Here is a 16,691-nt window from a genome sequence, read left to right as displayed (position 1 = left end):
GAATTGTGTGTGATGGGTGTCGCATGTGTACTACTGGCAGCCTTATTGACATTAGGAGTGCTTTTATGTGACATTGTATAAATAAATATCTCACATACCATATCAGTTTGTTTGAGAATTAACTGGTTATCAGTAATCATGAGTCAATTTCTACATTGCTCCAGGATGCCCATATCCACCAAGCTGGTAACGGAGTTAGTGGGAAAGTTCATAGCCATGACATCAGTCCTTTTTTGTTGATTGGACAGTTGGAGTGAGAATATAAAGTAATGTCAGGAGTATCTGGTTTGCAACTCTGGGGGGAAGTGCTTGTCACTGCAAACTAGTTGTGGTATGTACAAGAAGGTATTGGTGAAATTTCCTTGGTGCTTTTACAGGAAAATCTCACCTCAAGGTGTCTGTAGTTATACAGAGCACTGTCAAATACTTGAGGGGAACCAATATGTAGAACCTGATGATTTATGCATAAAGTATTTAGGCAGATATTCTGAAGTTAAAAGCCAATCAGACAGTACTTACTGAAAAGAAAGAATTAGCTTGCTAAGAATGATGACACAATGGGAATCACCTGAATGGCTACTGTCTGACTACTACTAGTGCTGGTCTCACCACAGCTTCACTCTTCTGGGATACAGTGCCCTTTTGCTTTTTCTCTCACCAGAAGCAAAATGGTAGCACCAATCCTAAGATGAGAAGCAGGCCACAACTTGTTTGGTGATCCACAGTCTTGTCCCAGATGATGCAAGTGTCTGTAGGCTTGTTGTAGCTTTTTTCCTGGTAGAAGGCTTGAATAGCAACCAGACCAATCAGGAAGATCAAGCACAGACACTCACTTCCCAACCAGAAAGAGTCAGGAATCTATGTACTCTGCTTCTTCTCTCACCAGGAGCAAAATATAAGCACAAATTCCAAACTGGCACCTATAAAGCTATTATTAGGCTTTCCAGTAATTAGCACTCCCCAGGAAATAATGTTCATATGGTCCTTCTCTCACCAGGGGCCACACAGAAGCACTAATCCCAAGATGACTACTGAGATATGCAGAATGTGGGCTCACCAGTAATTTGTGGTCTTTTAGTAGATGCTGCAGATTTTAGAGGTAAGATGGAAAATGGGTTAATATCCTGAAAGCTGCAGTGTGCCCTAAGCAGATAGATATGAAAGAGAATGAATCTTTAGCTATCTAAGTAAATGGCCACGATTTTTAAAAGAACAAGACACATTTGAAGGGGCAGGCACATTCTGGCTCTATGGAATATAGTTGGATGGCTAATACATTTAAATGGTTGAAGGGGAGTGATTTCAAAAAATGATATTTTTGTGCCAATAAAAGAGGAGAGGGAAGGAGATATGTGGTTAAATTAACATAAGGGCCAGGCAACTAGAAAGACAGTTGAGTTTAAAAACACAACAGCACCAAAGTGTGAGGCTGGGCAAAACTTAATCACAATGTAAAGAAAATGAATCACAATATACAAAACAAAAGAAGGCAATAAATTAACACAAAATACAAGAAAGCAAAGACAGCCTAACATTTCCCTCACAGCAAGTTGTGACAGAGTCTGGGTGAGCTTTTTGATCAAATCCGCAGCAGATAAACCAAAAACTAAATCTCCAAAGGAGGATTTAAAATTTTATTTTTTTCCATCATCTAGGAGATGCAGATAACAGAGCCAGGCAAACCTACTCAGAACAGTATCAGTGACCATAGCTCTGTTTGAAATATCAGTGAGTCATATGCACAATATAAACCATAAGTAGTGACTTATACAGTTGAAGAAACTAAATTATTTAAAGCATATTTTTCCTCACAAGAAAAAAATGCAGAAAAAAACATTCCTCATACTTTTAGAATTAGAATTAACATTAATATATGAGCTTGACAATTTAACAGTCTGAAAAATCAAAGTTGCAGCTGCATGCACGTTTTCCCATACCTATCAATTATCTTCCCATCCTTATCAGATAGAATGGGATTGAATTTAAATAAATCAAAGGCATAAGTAGCTTATGCAGCACCCTGTGCCCATCCAAAGAAGTAGCACTCCACTCCTCAGCTCTTTAGATAAATAGCAAACAGCAAAATGACTTCTACACACTGTAAAATATTTATGCATACAGCATTACCTACTATACACACACAACGCCTCCCCCACTCTTCAAGTGAAGATCTTCAGCTTCTGGAAATTTTTTTTCTAACAGGTCATTGTATTTTTTGAGGCACTGAGAACTCTTACCATGGGATTCATGAAGCTTGCGCCAGGCCCAGGCGTAGCGTAGGCAGTATAATGCCAAACATGGCCGCCGAGCGATTCAGGTACGATCCAATTCCACGTGCACTACCAGCGTACGCCAGATCTGCGCAGCCCTCGGCTTAGGTATGCTAATCACCCCATGCGCAGTGCCGTACCATGCAAATGAAGGTACACAGTGACGCATGAAGTGGTGCAGGCGTAGTGTAAGCCCACAGAAATGTAAACCAAAAAACACGGTTTACATTTTTCCAAACAGAACATAGGAGCTATGAAAGCGGACCAGACTCATGTATTACAAAGTTAACATATGTCAATGGCTAAATATACAGCCAATGGCATAAGAAAAGATGCACAACACCTAAAAAACAACATTTAATGTCATGTCCACAGTAACGCAAAGTACAACCGCAGGGCATGTGTGCGCAAATGGGAACACAAAGAAAATATATACAAATGTCATAAAATCGCAATGTAATACAAATCATGATTTCACCATAATACTCAATGGTATGCATGGTACACCACAACCAAGCTGCAAGGGTTGCTAAGGGTCTGTGACAGTGTTCGGTGCGGTAACTAGGAATTAGTAGTCAATGCCATGTAAATGAGGCAGGCAATAGTGAATCGCAAATGTCCCCCCGGACTAAGGATGTACCATACGGCACAGCGCTACAACACTGAGTTGTGGCTTAGAGGTATACATGACATCAGCAGTGGGGTGTGCCACTGTAGCTGTAAGCACATTGGAGCAATGCAAATTCAGCCTGGCCATTGCTAAGCAAAGCCGCAGGACAGGGGTGGGGAGGTAGGTATAGCATCATTTAGCTGAGAGCACATATGGTGCCCGAAAGCGCATGTGTACAGGGAGGAAGACGTGCCCGAAACCCGGTAAGCGGACACATGCGCCGCGCACCATAGCTCAAACAGGAAGGTCAGGGGAAGAAAATAAGGAAATGCCGCAGTAGGGTAATTGGAGTACAACTGAGAAATTAACACCTATTAACTCACAGCCGGCAATCGACGGCAGCTGACAAGTCTGCTCGCAGAAACCTGTAAAACAGGATAGGGGAGGTATCGGATTGCAAAGAAAAGAGAACTGTCATAGCAGAGCAAAGCAAACCTGCAGTAGACCAGCCGTAGAACACATTACTCAAGATAAGCCAGGTGTAGGAAAGTACAAATGAAAGCAGGCTGCTGGATGCATGCCAGAAAATGGGAGGTGAAACATGAAGAAATGTAAAGGGAAGGGCAAGAGGTAATCCACGGCAGCCAAATGTAATTCAACACCAAAGGCACCACAATAGTAGTTCCTGTCATAAAACACATAAGATACCCTGTAGCTATGATCATACATACACACCCTATGACATCATCGGTGTTCACAGCACAATAGTATAAAGCGTGAAAGAACCCCACACACACACCCAAACACTGCACCATAGGTGTAAACATACGGGGAACTTTTACAATGTACATGTTGGGAGCTGCCATAGCTGTGATTCATCACCATGTGTTAGAGACTGATGGTGTTGTGGAGGATGATGCTGACAACCATCGCAGGCCCCGGAGGAGGAGAAGAGTGTTCAGACCAAGGGTAACCTACCAGGGGCTACACGATCTGGAGATAGTAGAGCTTTACAGGGTGGACAGGGACATCTTACAGCAAATAGTTGAGCTGTGCCGGCCACGCCTAAGAAACAGAAACAACAGAGGGGAATCCATCCCAGTGGACATGAAGGTATGTGTAAGCTTGAGAATACTAGCCACAGGTACCTTTCAAAGGCCAACTGGAGATATAATGGGGATCTCACAGGCATCAGCAACCAGGGTACTACACCAGTTCCTGGATGCCATGTTACCACATGCCAATGAGCATATATACTTCCCCCGAACTCAGGAGGAGTTGGCCAGCAATATGCGTCTCTTCTGCCATGTGGCACACAACCCAGAGGTACTGGGTGTGATAGACTGCACGCACATACATATCAAGTCACCACCTGGTGAGCATGGCAGGCACTATATAAACTGCAAGGGATACCACTCCATCAACTGCCAGGTCATGTGCAATGCCCAGGGCATTATCATGGATGTGTGTGCTGGCAGCCCTGGAAGCTACCATGACTCCCACATCTGGCATGCTTCACAGCTGTATCAGGTATTTGTCAGGGGGGACATCCCACATGGCCACCTTGTGGGGGATGTTGGCTATGCACTGGAGCCGTGGATGATGACTCCCATCAGAAATGCACACACACCCATGCAAGAACGCCATAACGAGGCACACGCACAAACCAGAATCATCATAGAGCGTGTGTTCGGTATGCTGAAATCATGGTTCCATTGCTTGGACATATCTGGTGGAGCCTTAAAGTACTCTCCAGGCACGTGTGCCCACATCCTCATAGTATGTGCCATGCTACATAATATGATCCTGCAGAAACAGCTGCAGCAGGGACAAAATGGTGAAGGCCCTCACAGCCCACCGCAATTGCCAAGGCCATCACAGCCACAGAGGGATTCAGACCATGAACACCCTGTGCCAGCCCCAGTAGGCAGACAGAGGCATGCCCAATATGCCTATGCCTTGGCAAAGAGGGAATGTATAGCACATACTCTGACAGTGTAGGCCCCTATGGACTGACACACCTCTCCACCTGCACACACAGTAAAATGGATGGCACACACACACGACCACATATAAATTGTAATGTATAGGTGGCCTACTGTGTGAATCCTACATAGGCAGCCCTCAACCATTCTACACACAACAGCTATTGGAACAAGGAATGTCAACACCTGAACAGTACACGCACCTATCAGCATATGTTGGTACTGTGTGTATAGGTTCCTAGGTACATCGGTAGGTACACGCCCGATTGTCAGAGGCCATTCATCAATTGAGGCAAACAGTCGCCACCACATCGAGTAACCAACTGTTGCTCAGTGGAGCAGAGCCAATTGCGGATCCATGTGTGTAATCACTGTTCCCCACACACTCTGCATGGATTCCCTGGTGCGTTAATGAGGGGCTCCATATAATGTAATCATGGATGTAGTGGCAAAGCATGGGGTGTACCCATGACAGGTATCTGTCACACCAGCATGCTCCACCTACAGTTGTGTGAAGGTGTAGCACATTATAGTGTGTGGCTCACTGTGACATACATACCCAATGCTGGAGCACATCCATTAAACATCACTTGGACATACCATTAATAGGTCTCATCCATATGTAAACTAACTGAGTTACCCATTTGATCGCAGTATGGAGTAACAGCCATAGTACAGTCCACATACAAAACACCATAACATGTGTACAAATCCCAGATGCCCAAGTGGTAAATGCAGTGACTGTCGTGCATGTTCCCGGTCCCACGTCCTGCAAGGGATGTAACGTATTCCCGAAAGCACGAATAATGCATGTTGGATGCAGGTCATCAGATCATGTTTAGCACATGTTAGTGGGAATATGCGTTGCCCAGTGCTGGTAAGCATCGTTTAAATATGACTATACGGATATGCGCGAAACAGGGCTAAGCTTCTCTGAATATTGTGCAGATCACGGTCAATGATGTCGAGAACAGGTGAAACCAGCATTATTCACCACTGTACTAATAGTGCCTGCTCTGAAGGGTAAAATGACCACTGCCAGGAGTAGAACACGCAATTATGTACACAATCACCTAACACTAAGCTACCCAAGATGTACCAACGGCAGGTGTGTAATGTGACAGGTTCAAACACAAACGTGCAGAGTCCAGGTAACAGTATACACCGACATGTACACAATGAAAGGTGTATTCTGCCTGTCACTCTCTCTGTTTTTTATATATATATATATATATATATATATATATATATATATATATATATATATACACATAATAGAGATAGAAAGGGTGATAGAGAGATATATGTTGATATATACGGATTCACCTATATCTGCAAATATGTAGATAGGTCAACAACATGTACACAACCATGGAGGTACAAATAAATAGGATACTGCCAACTATGGAATGTGTCACATACCAACACACGTAATCACGAGGCTGAAAGACCGAAAGAACACAGTACCGGAACACTAGAACTGCATGTAATATTATCACGATATTAAGGGACATTTAGTTATCACTGCCAGTGTTGTGGTCCATGTAGGTACTGTGTTCAACTGTGTTTGTGATTGTCATAGTCTGTGTATGTGTGTGTTGAGGGTGCCATGTGCATTTCCGTGGGACTGTAAAGTGTGTGTGTGTGTTTGCATCGTGTGTCTGTGAGTGTTAACTCGGAGGTAGATCATTAGGTAGGTGTGGTTGTAGCTGGCCGTAGGCATACGGTTACCACCTGTCCCACTTTAAGAGGGACAGCACCTCCCTGGGCAGTTGTGTCCTGACAAAAAATATTAAAAAGGGCAAATGTCCGAGATTGTAGGACATAATTATGTCCCATATATTATGTAATAGTTGCATTAAATAGTTATGCCTGTATCTAAAAAACGTAAATGTTACATGAAACATGATATGTAGCTAAAGTGCTACAAGAATAAGTATGTATTCAGGATAAAAGTATGTGCTATCTTGTGTACTGACCGTGGGTATGTGTCGGCCTGTAAACACCGATGTGTGTCCTGCAAATGTCCCACTATGGCCATTTGAAAAGGTGGCAACCCATGCCAAAGAGGTTCAGTCACCAACACAACTGCAATGAGTGCAAATATCTGTGACAGAAATACACGGGACAGCTGTAATTTAGTAACATTCCTTTACATATCGCTGTATTTCTGGAGGTATGGAAGTATCAACCTCACCTGCATACTATATAGAAACCAATTAACAATGGCCCAATGTATAAGCCCGTAACAACCATAGTTTCAGTCTACTAACTGATAGGTCTTCATTTAGGGAAGGAGCCCACACACATATATGGAATAAGTAGAAATGCAGTCCCCACAAACCTGTATATGCTATGTACACCCACCTACATCTCCCACACATGAAACAATAGCAATACAGACTGTAATAACATCACAAACATCCACTCACTCAATTACATCTGCAGAAGCGTTAACATACCTTGTGAGAGACACATTTGTAAAGGCGCCATGTGAAATCGTAGCTGTTGTATAATGGAACAGACGGTTATGTTACAGGTTTTGTTTGCAATAGTCCCTTATCAGACGGTTGAGATGACAGGTACACTCACATGTAGAACCACATACTCTAGCCGTCACACACAATCCACGGGGGACATGAATCCAACATATCCGTGTCTCTACAAATAGTAGTTGCAATTCCACACAACAAAACACATACAGGCTGTCTCCCCAAAGGTAGGGCAAAAGGGTAACGCCCAAGTGGTGAATTCAATTATACCCCACTGTTGCCGCGTAATTGGCGAATGGAGTAGCCGCACAGCTGATGTGCATGTAATAATTTACTCAGGAACACCAATTAGTGGCAGGAAACCACATGTTACAGGTATCGACGTATATAAGGATGACTTGCCAGACATTCAAACCGTATGCTCATACCATAAAACCATTTAAACAGTAAAGGTGTAAGAGAGATATGTACGAAAGTTCGGAACGCTAGCAAGGTATGTAGAACACTCAGTATGTTAGTGTATGTATAGCCTGTTTTGTATTAATTAAAAGTGTCCGCAATGCATAAAGTGGGAAAAGGTATTATGTAGTGATGTCTTGCTGAGCATAGTAACACTTGTAGAAATTGTGTGTCCTGCTGTGGGCCACAAGGTAAACATCACAGACACCACAAAGGATGCTACATGAGGGCTTTAAACAGAAAAATTCCACACCACCCGCCGTCAGTGGTAGGGTATGTCCAACAAGTACGTGCCATAGCAGGGGATAGTATATCTTGATATACTGTCACAGTAGGCATGTGTATGGGCATATAATGACAATAACATGCCTAAGGTGGTCCTGCTGTGCAAGTATGCTTTGCATTATGGGATAATATGTAAAATATGTGTAATGTACAGTATTGTAGGTAGATATGTCAGATATTCTACACAGCATAACAGTTATATCATGCAAACAAAAGGTATTGTCTATTGGCATGTACAATACACAATAACAGGATACATATGGCTTGTAGTCACGGGACACTGTAACAGCATGATAGCTAATCAAAATGAAAGAGCTACTCAATTAACCATGCACGAAGGACATGTAATAGCTTCACAGGTTCATAGTGAGGTACTATGCCGTCTGGCAAGTCTATGTGTAAGCCCAACTACAGTGTTTACACTGGTGGCACCTCTCTAGGGTAGTGTCCTGTCTGTGAACAGCAGAGCAATGTGTTACCTGCACCTCTGCACAGTACAGCCACTGCAGTGATCCCTGGCGCACATGTGTGTCTCCCATCTACCAAGTGAGGTATCTCATAAACAGTGCTACTGAGTGTCCCTGCATGATGTACATAGGAATCATGTTCCAAAGCATGGTGAGTGTCTGGTTTGGGAATGTAACCCTCAAGAACATCCCACTCATCATTGCGTTTGTGCACATATCCATGAGCATGTTGCTCTCAGTGGCTTTTGCTTATGTCACTTATGTGGAGTATATCCATGAATATTGTTGTGGACATGGGCCCTGTATGTTCAGCAGAGGTCACCCTTGAGTATGCAGTATGCAAATGTGTACAGTCATGGTGTCCGTAGTTCTGCCGCATACGTCAACCTTCAGAGCTCAATAATCCTCATGGTGTGTTAATGTTGTGGCATGTAAAGCCGTTGCTGTTCTGTAAGGTACACCCTAAACGGGGTGTTGTACCCTTGAATGTGTGTATACGTCAGGAATTTAGAGGTACAATGGGTTCCTTTGTTCCAGCTACAAACCCAGTACAGATAAGGGTGGCCACGTAGAAGGATATCCACGCCACATTGGCAATATGGTTATCAAAGGAGTGGGTGCTACATACATGTGTACTAAGATCCTGTATAATGTCACAAGTATGTAGGGGACTACCACTTATGTGATAGTCAGTGGGTCATTGGTGTAATCCAAAGGGGATGTTCATGCACTATGTGTCATGCAGCTTTGAGGCCATGTTATCGACATCAGGTATCCGTCACAGTGACACCCTTATGGAGGGAGTCTGTATCAGCTGATGGATCAGTCATGGCACCTTGTATGCAGTTGTCTGGAAACCTAGTCAGGGAAAGTCCCTCTGTGCTAGCCTGTACCTCAGGGAAGCATATACCGAACATGAGGGGCCCTATGACTGAGGACTATGGTATGCCAAGTGTAACTGAAATACAGTAGGTACTACGGTATGCTACCCTCATTGTGTGAGTCCTGTCCGTGAGCCACTTTGCATAACATCCTGAGACGTAGGGGTCGATGTTCAGGTGGATGTGTATGTTTTTAATACCAGAATGGAGAACGGTGCTGAAAGCTAATGAGAGGACAATGTAGGCTGTGTGGACCCCCTTACCATCATCAACTACCCTGGAAACTGTATCAAAGGAGTCCACCAGGTGTAGGAGCCATGATCTGGCACTAACAAGTCCAACCTGGGTGGCATCAAAGGTCTGGAGCCCACCAATGTCTCTGTGAATGACTTCCATGATGATTTGCCCCATAGCCTTGCAGAACAGTCCAGTCAGGCATATAGGGCAATAGTCCCTCTGGTTCATTGTGGCGCCACCTGTGTGGAGTGTGATAACTGTTGCTGTGCACCATTCAGGGGCCACAATGTCTGATACAAGGCTATTAGTGAATCTGGTGGCCAAGTGGGGAGACATGTCGTTCTGAGGTTTGTGTAAATTACAGCCTGGGATGTTGGACGGTCACATGGAGTCTGTGTTCCAGGCCTTAGAGAGTGCAGGTTCGAACTGTGTAGTTGTGACCGCAGGAACCCCGCAATGTTCCTGCATGGATTATGGCCCTGTAGGGAGTGAGAGGGTGTAAAGTTAGCATTGAACCCATCCACCAGGATGTTGCCAACATCACTCGGTTCTGTAATGTTCCTGAGTAACCGTCATATGTCAGAGCAGATGTGGGTATTGCCATTGACTACTGACATACCTCCATAATGCTTTGTGATACACCCTGAAATGTGTCACAGTAATGTTTACATAGCTAGCTTTGGAGGATGTGATAAGGGATCCCGGAGCCCTACTGAGGCTGACCAGTGAGCTACCCCACCCATGGGATTGTACTCCACTTTGCAACAGCCTCCACCTTTTGTTGTACATTATGCCCATGGAACTGGAACCCCAGAGTGGCATCCATTATCTGGTGGGTACCATCATGGCTCTGTTTGGAATAGCATGATCCATGCAGTCGTGTAAGTGCTAATGAAGTGCACTGGGGTATGTTTCAGTGTTTGTATGTGCATTGTCCATCTGCACGGGTGTCATGACATTTACTACTGCTGTCATAAGACGTCTGTAGTAGGCGTTGTACTAATCTTGTACTGTGTATGCCGTGAAGGGTGTGGTGCTGGGATGTGGATAACAAGGGTAATTAGCATATGTTCGGAAACTACCAACGAGGGGATAACCACAGGTGTGGAACACCAGTGACATCTTGGTAATGTCCATGTCTAGGATATTGTTGGTCTTGGTCGTGGTGTGTATGGGTTGATCCAGCCAAGTGGAGCTTATGAATCCTGGACAGCGTTGGCCTAATGTGCTGGTACATGAGTAGCTATCCCAGTTAAGTGTGGGGTAGTGTCAGTCGCACATCAGTAGTACCTGCCTGAACCCTACTGTCCAGTACACCAAGAAATGAGGGCCAGTAACCGTGGGGTATGTTGTTGAATCCATAGCATGTTACAATGTGTATAGCAGTTCTGGCCACAGTTAGTTGCAAGTGGATCACCTCTGATGCATTGTGCTAAGTAACCAGCCAGGAGGTGTGTACAACATAGTGAAATATGGACACACCTCAGCCGTGGGTGTTCCGGTCCAGGTTACATGACTGAAAGGTGTGGTCTGCGTATAACCTGTCAGTGCAGGTGTGCTCTGCAGAGCCTAGAGGCAGGTCCCAGTCACTGCAGAGATATTGAAGTGGTCCATTATGAGGGTGCCTTGCCTGCATGCATCAGAGATGATGTCAAGCATTGAGTCACATGAGCCCATGTTTTGCTTGCCTGTTCCCATTCTGGTGGTGAATGTCAATGGAAACTGTGCAAGACAGGCAGTATAGGAGCAGCAAGAGCCTTACATGTTATCTGTACTCCCAGGGCAGACAGGTGCAGGTCATCTGTGCCAAAGCATCGTTTTTTGTTGACCATGTCATTCAAAGCAGACAGATACTGGATGCCTGTGGAATGACAGCAGAAGCATAGGCAACTGTTTAAGTGAAACAGTCAGTTGTTGTACAGTGGTATCTAGTCTGGATGAATGCAGAATGCTCCCCAGGGCTTGGCCGATACCTTCTGGGCTACAAGACCAGAGAGCTATTGCATGTCCCTGCACATGTAGTCTGGGAAGTTACATCTCAGGGCAGTCACACTAACATAGAGAATGACAGTCAAATTATACCTGGTGAGGTGTGGCATGGGTGCATAGGTTATGTTGCAGAACCAGTTACCCGACAGCTAGATGTAAGCGACTATCGCCTTGTGTAGCCTGCTGAGTGGGACATCAGTGTGACTGCCTACAGAGTCACCTATGACTGGTGTGTTGGGTATGTTATAACACCCTATTGGCTGTATTTGATGGGCACGCATGAGTCTGTGAGCTATAAGTAATTGTTGTTGTGTTTGGTGATGGGGGCTGCTTCTGGTGCCTACACAGAATATGGACAGGTTCTGCAAATGTCGTATTGATACTATGTGTGGCCTGTGGTGGTGGAGATCTTGTGAGACTATGTGATGAGTGGGGTGTGTTGCAAATGTTACACGTCCCCACATTAATGTCAGGTTCAGTCTGGGTTGGTGAGAGCATTACCCCCAGCATGGCTACATATGTGCATCTCCCACAGGCTGTAGTGTCATATGTTGGGAGGTGAGCATTGACTGTGTACATGAGACAATTGCTCTATTGCCACATGTTCACCATATTCATCATATAGACAGGCAATAGCACTGGTACGTGACAGTTGGACATGCCTGTATATTCAACCATGTTTCACAAGATATGTGAGTTATGTGTGTACAACAGCTGTTGTACTGTAAGCAAGATGGAAATGTAAGGACAGACAGTGTACTTGTAAGAAATGAGTTGGAATGGGTGCTATAGTAATTAGTAGCTCATGAAGTGCTCACAAGTTCTGAACAAGTGCTGAGCATGAATATGCAATACAGATAGGGTGTTGGATAATATCAACCCACTGCAACCCACAAGAGGAGACTACAGTCATAATTGGAGGCACTGCACTATTACCCTGCTGAGTATGGTCTGCAAGTCTATCAACCTTTATCAACGTAGATGTTAGCAGTACAGAAGTAGATGACAGTACGGATGATTTCACACTGCATAGCATACCTGTGACAGGTCATAGGACATCATCACCCATACCGTGTTCCAGCTACACTGAGTATACTAGATGTACATTTGTATGTCCCAGGAGTATTCTACCAGTGGCCTGTTGACAGAATCAACACTACAAAAGGTGTCAGAGTGACATGTGCATATCACACCAGTGGCAGCTACAGTAAAACAGGGTTAATGTTTTGTACTCCCCCTCTGTAGCCCATACCACACAGACAAATGGGAGGCATCTGTGTATGTAAGGATGTGAATGGCCATGACCTAGGAGAAATAGCTGTCTCAGTGTTATGGACAACATACAGAATGAGATTTGTGGGTGAGGTGTGTGACATATGTGCACAATCTGACAGCTGATAATAGCATTGTCACCACTAGGTGAATAACCCTGTACCCATTAACTACCACCTAGGCAGCAGTCAAAATTATGGACACTGTGTAAGGGATGGTGCTGTGCAGTTCACCTCCCTGAGTTGGTGATGTCTCCAGGTGTATTAGGTAGTCATACAAGGCACCCATGTCATTACAGCGTGCCATCCATGAGCATGGAGATCATTGGACAGGCATTCTCAGCACTCGGGTGACCAATATCGGATCACATATCACCTTAAAGGGGTATTGGTCATGCGTGGATGGGCGATACCAACCTTCACAATCCTCACCTCCACTATGCAGCATGCTGGCTACCTTGCATAAAGACATGTGCTACACTGTGATATTGGACATGCTACATGTACATATCCTGGTCTGAAAGACATACGTCATGGACAGCCACCATCCTTCTACAAGGATCGCCACATGCTGGACAGATCCCTGTGCCATGCATGTTACATACTCCCGCCATACCATGCAACCCTGTCCATCAAAGCTGCACATGTCATCTCTGTCATACATGGTGTGATGACCGCATGGTAGATGTATTATTAACTGTCTGGATCAGTAATGTGGCACTGATGCACCTCGTGGTAGCAAAATGGCTGTCGGATACAGCTAGGAAACCTTGCCCATACATGCTATAGTTGATAACCATCCCTGCGAATGATGTCCGGCTAGCCATTGTCCCATGTCTATCACATGTGCAACACAGGCGATCCGTGGCAGGATGTTGAACTTCTGTACAGTGCTGTGTAGATGTATATGGCAAAACACATGCATGTAAAGGTTCCGTGCGTATGTGTGCATTGTCACTGCTCATGTCCAGTAAGGCAGTGTATGTGTTGATATGTGACATATACACAGCATCAAGGTCAACAGTATCACTGTGGACATTTCCAGGCATGTGCTGATAGGTAAGAACACCAGTACAGGCAAACAGATATGCCCCCATCAATACAGCATTCACATGGAGTATGAATAATGTAAAGAGGTGACACACATATATGGTGATGATATCCAATGCATAACGGGTGTTACATGTGTGTGACACAAACATGTCAGTCATGTCAGTGTCATGATGATTTGCAAAGATAACTGTGCAGATGTACTAGATTTAATGCAAATGTATGTGCAGCTGTATCTCTGTACATCTCTGTGATACTGTGACCTGTCACCATCATTATGTCTTCCAGATAATGCCTCATTCATGCCTGCCAGCGTACAGCCACCAGGAGGATGATGTCCTCATCCCGTACCTCCATGAGAACTACGAGGTGTTGGTCAGCCATGTGCCACAGCATGCCCAGCAGCATGACGACCTGTGGCAGGACCTTCGCAGGAGGGTTAATGATGTGGGTGGCCATAACCGCAACTACCAGCAGGTGCACAGACTCTGCATGGACTTGATATGACATGCGAAAGAGCGTGCCAATGCAATCGCCAGGGAACAAAGTGGAACAGGTGGTGGGCCACCAACCCAGCCCCCACTCACACACACCGAGGAGCTACTGGCCAGTCTGGGGACACCCTCAGAACAGCATCCACAAACACTAGCTGCCATCGTGGAGGTGGGTGTCTCCCAACCAATGAGTCTGGAGTTGCCTGGTAAGTCACAACTGCACATATGACTATTATATCCCATTTAGTTGCATGTGTCACTGTACAATATGTAATGTAACATCATATGCAAAGTATGTTTAAACACATGCTGCATACTACAGTATGCTATCCTGTGTATGCACACATGTGCATACTATATGCTATTGTACAGGTGAATGTGTTAACATGCACAGTGCACCCTGTGGCTGTCATACAGTCATGGATAATGTTCAAACTGCTGTGTCACCCCTATACAGGTACCTCTGGTGTGCCGCACAGACATCAGTCCATTGCAGGTGAGACTGTCATCAGTATTAGGCATGTTAATGCATATATCTATTCGCCATGTGGCCAGTTAACACATGTACACATGATGTATGGTCCAGTCATGATATACAGGCCGCATCTCCCAGCATTCACACTGGCTACCCATGTGCAATATATACAAATGAAATGAAACACTGACATGAAACCACAGTATCTGTCATTGCTACACGTGTGGACAGCTGTGCATACAATGGTGGAGGTGTTGTTCAATGTAGGCATATGTACTATACATTGGAACAACACATGTGTGGTACGCAAACAGTACCACACAGTGAGCTGGGATATGGGCAGCCCACAGGAGTCACCATTGTGTTATATGCCCCTGCAATGTGTGTACACATTGTGATGTGCCATCTGACATGTCCCAGACATGTAGTGTTCTGGCTGCAATATTGTCACACTATCCCATAATACATACCCCACATACCAAACATACAACCCATTGTCTGCATAGCCCTGTGGACGGTGACATATCTGACATCTATGGGTGTATGTCATATGGGACTACACAGACATGTGAGATAGATGGCCATCACAAACATTTGGCCAACACATGTTCACACATGGCCATGGAGGATGGCCAGAGACATGTAGCCACACAGTAGATGAGATGTGTATACACCCTGTTGCGCATTGTCCACACATGGTCCAACTATAGCCTTAGTTGACTGATTATACAGTTGATGTGGTACACTGGACATCCTAAAAGCCTGTACACAGCTAGTGGAGTTGTCATGTAGGTCGACCATATAAGATGTGTTGAACATCACAACTGTGTCATAACATGACAGTAGTCACCTGTACAGCTTCCACAGACATTGACACCACATCAGGCCACAGATACCATACATTTCCCTTGCTGCTGTAGGACATCACCGTCAGCCATGCACCTCGTGTGTGTGGTACATCAATGTCATGTGAGACATGGTGTATTGACAAGTCTGCCATGTGTGGACATGGTTGCCAGGCAGCTAAGACTCTGTAGTAGTTGTGCAGGGGTGTCATCCATAGGTCTTTCAGTGACCTGTCACATGACACAGCATGGTTTGGTGTGTATACACCTCAGCAATGTGGGTCACAATCCACAGTTATATCATGTGTATGCACGCAGTTATGGCTATGCAATGTGTGCATATTACACACTGTAAAGCAATATAGATGCCTCATGATGCCATGCAATGGCACAGTGTCTGTACTTCACACTGTATAGCAATGTAGACGCCTCACACTACCCTTCCATGCTCATACACATTTGCTAAACGTGCATTCTATCTGTAGGGCATACAGACAACACTGCAATGTGATACCCATTACAATGCTGTACATGTGTCAGGACACCATTGTGTCAGACATGTATGCATGTCAATGCACACGTCAGCAGATTACATGTCAAGATCACTTCAGCCATGTGTACTGTTAACCTGTGCTGGTCCACATGGTGTATCACAGGGATGCATGCTTACTACCATGATTGTGTGAACTGCATGGCTACTGATATGACACCTGCTTGCTGTTGTGTGCAACCCAGGGAGGTATGCTAACTACCACTATTAATGTCTGAGCTGCATGCCGTCTGCTGTATCACATGCATGCTGCATGCCGTCTGTCAAATCACATGCATGGTGTGTGTGTGTGTGTGTGTGTGTGTGTGTGTGTGTGTGTGTGTGTGTGTGT

The sequence above is a fragment of the Protopterus annectens genome, chromosome 2.part0 (assembly GCF_019279795.1).
Source record: "Protopterus annectens isolate FY-2018-M chromosome 2.part0, PAN1.0, whole genome shotgun sequence".
In the NCBI taxonomy this organism is placed as follows: domain Eukaryota; kingdom Metazoa; phylum Chordata; order Ceratodontiformes; family Protopteridae; genus Protopterus; species Protopterus annectens.
The sequence above is the reverse complement of the archived record's forward strand: the minus strand, read 5'-3'. Positions refer to the sequence as shown.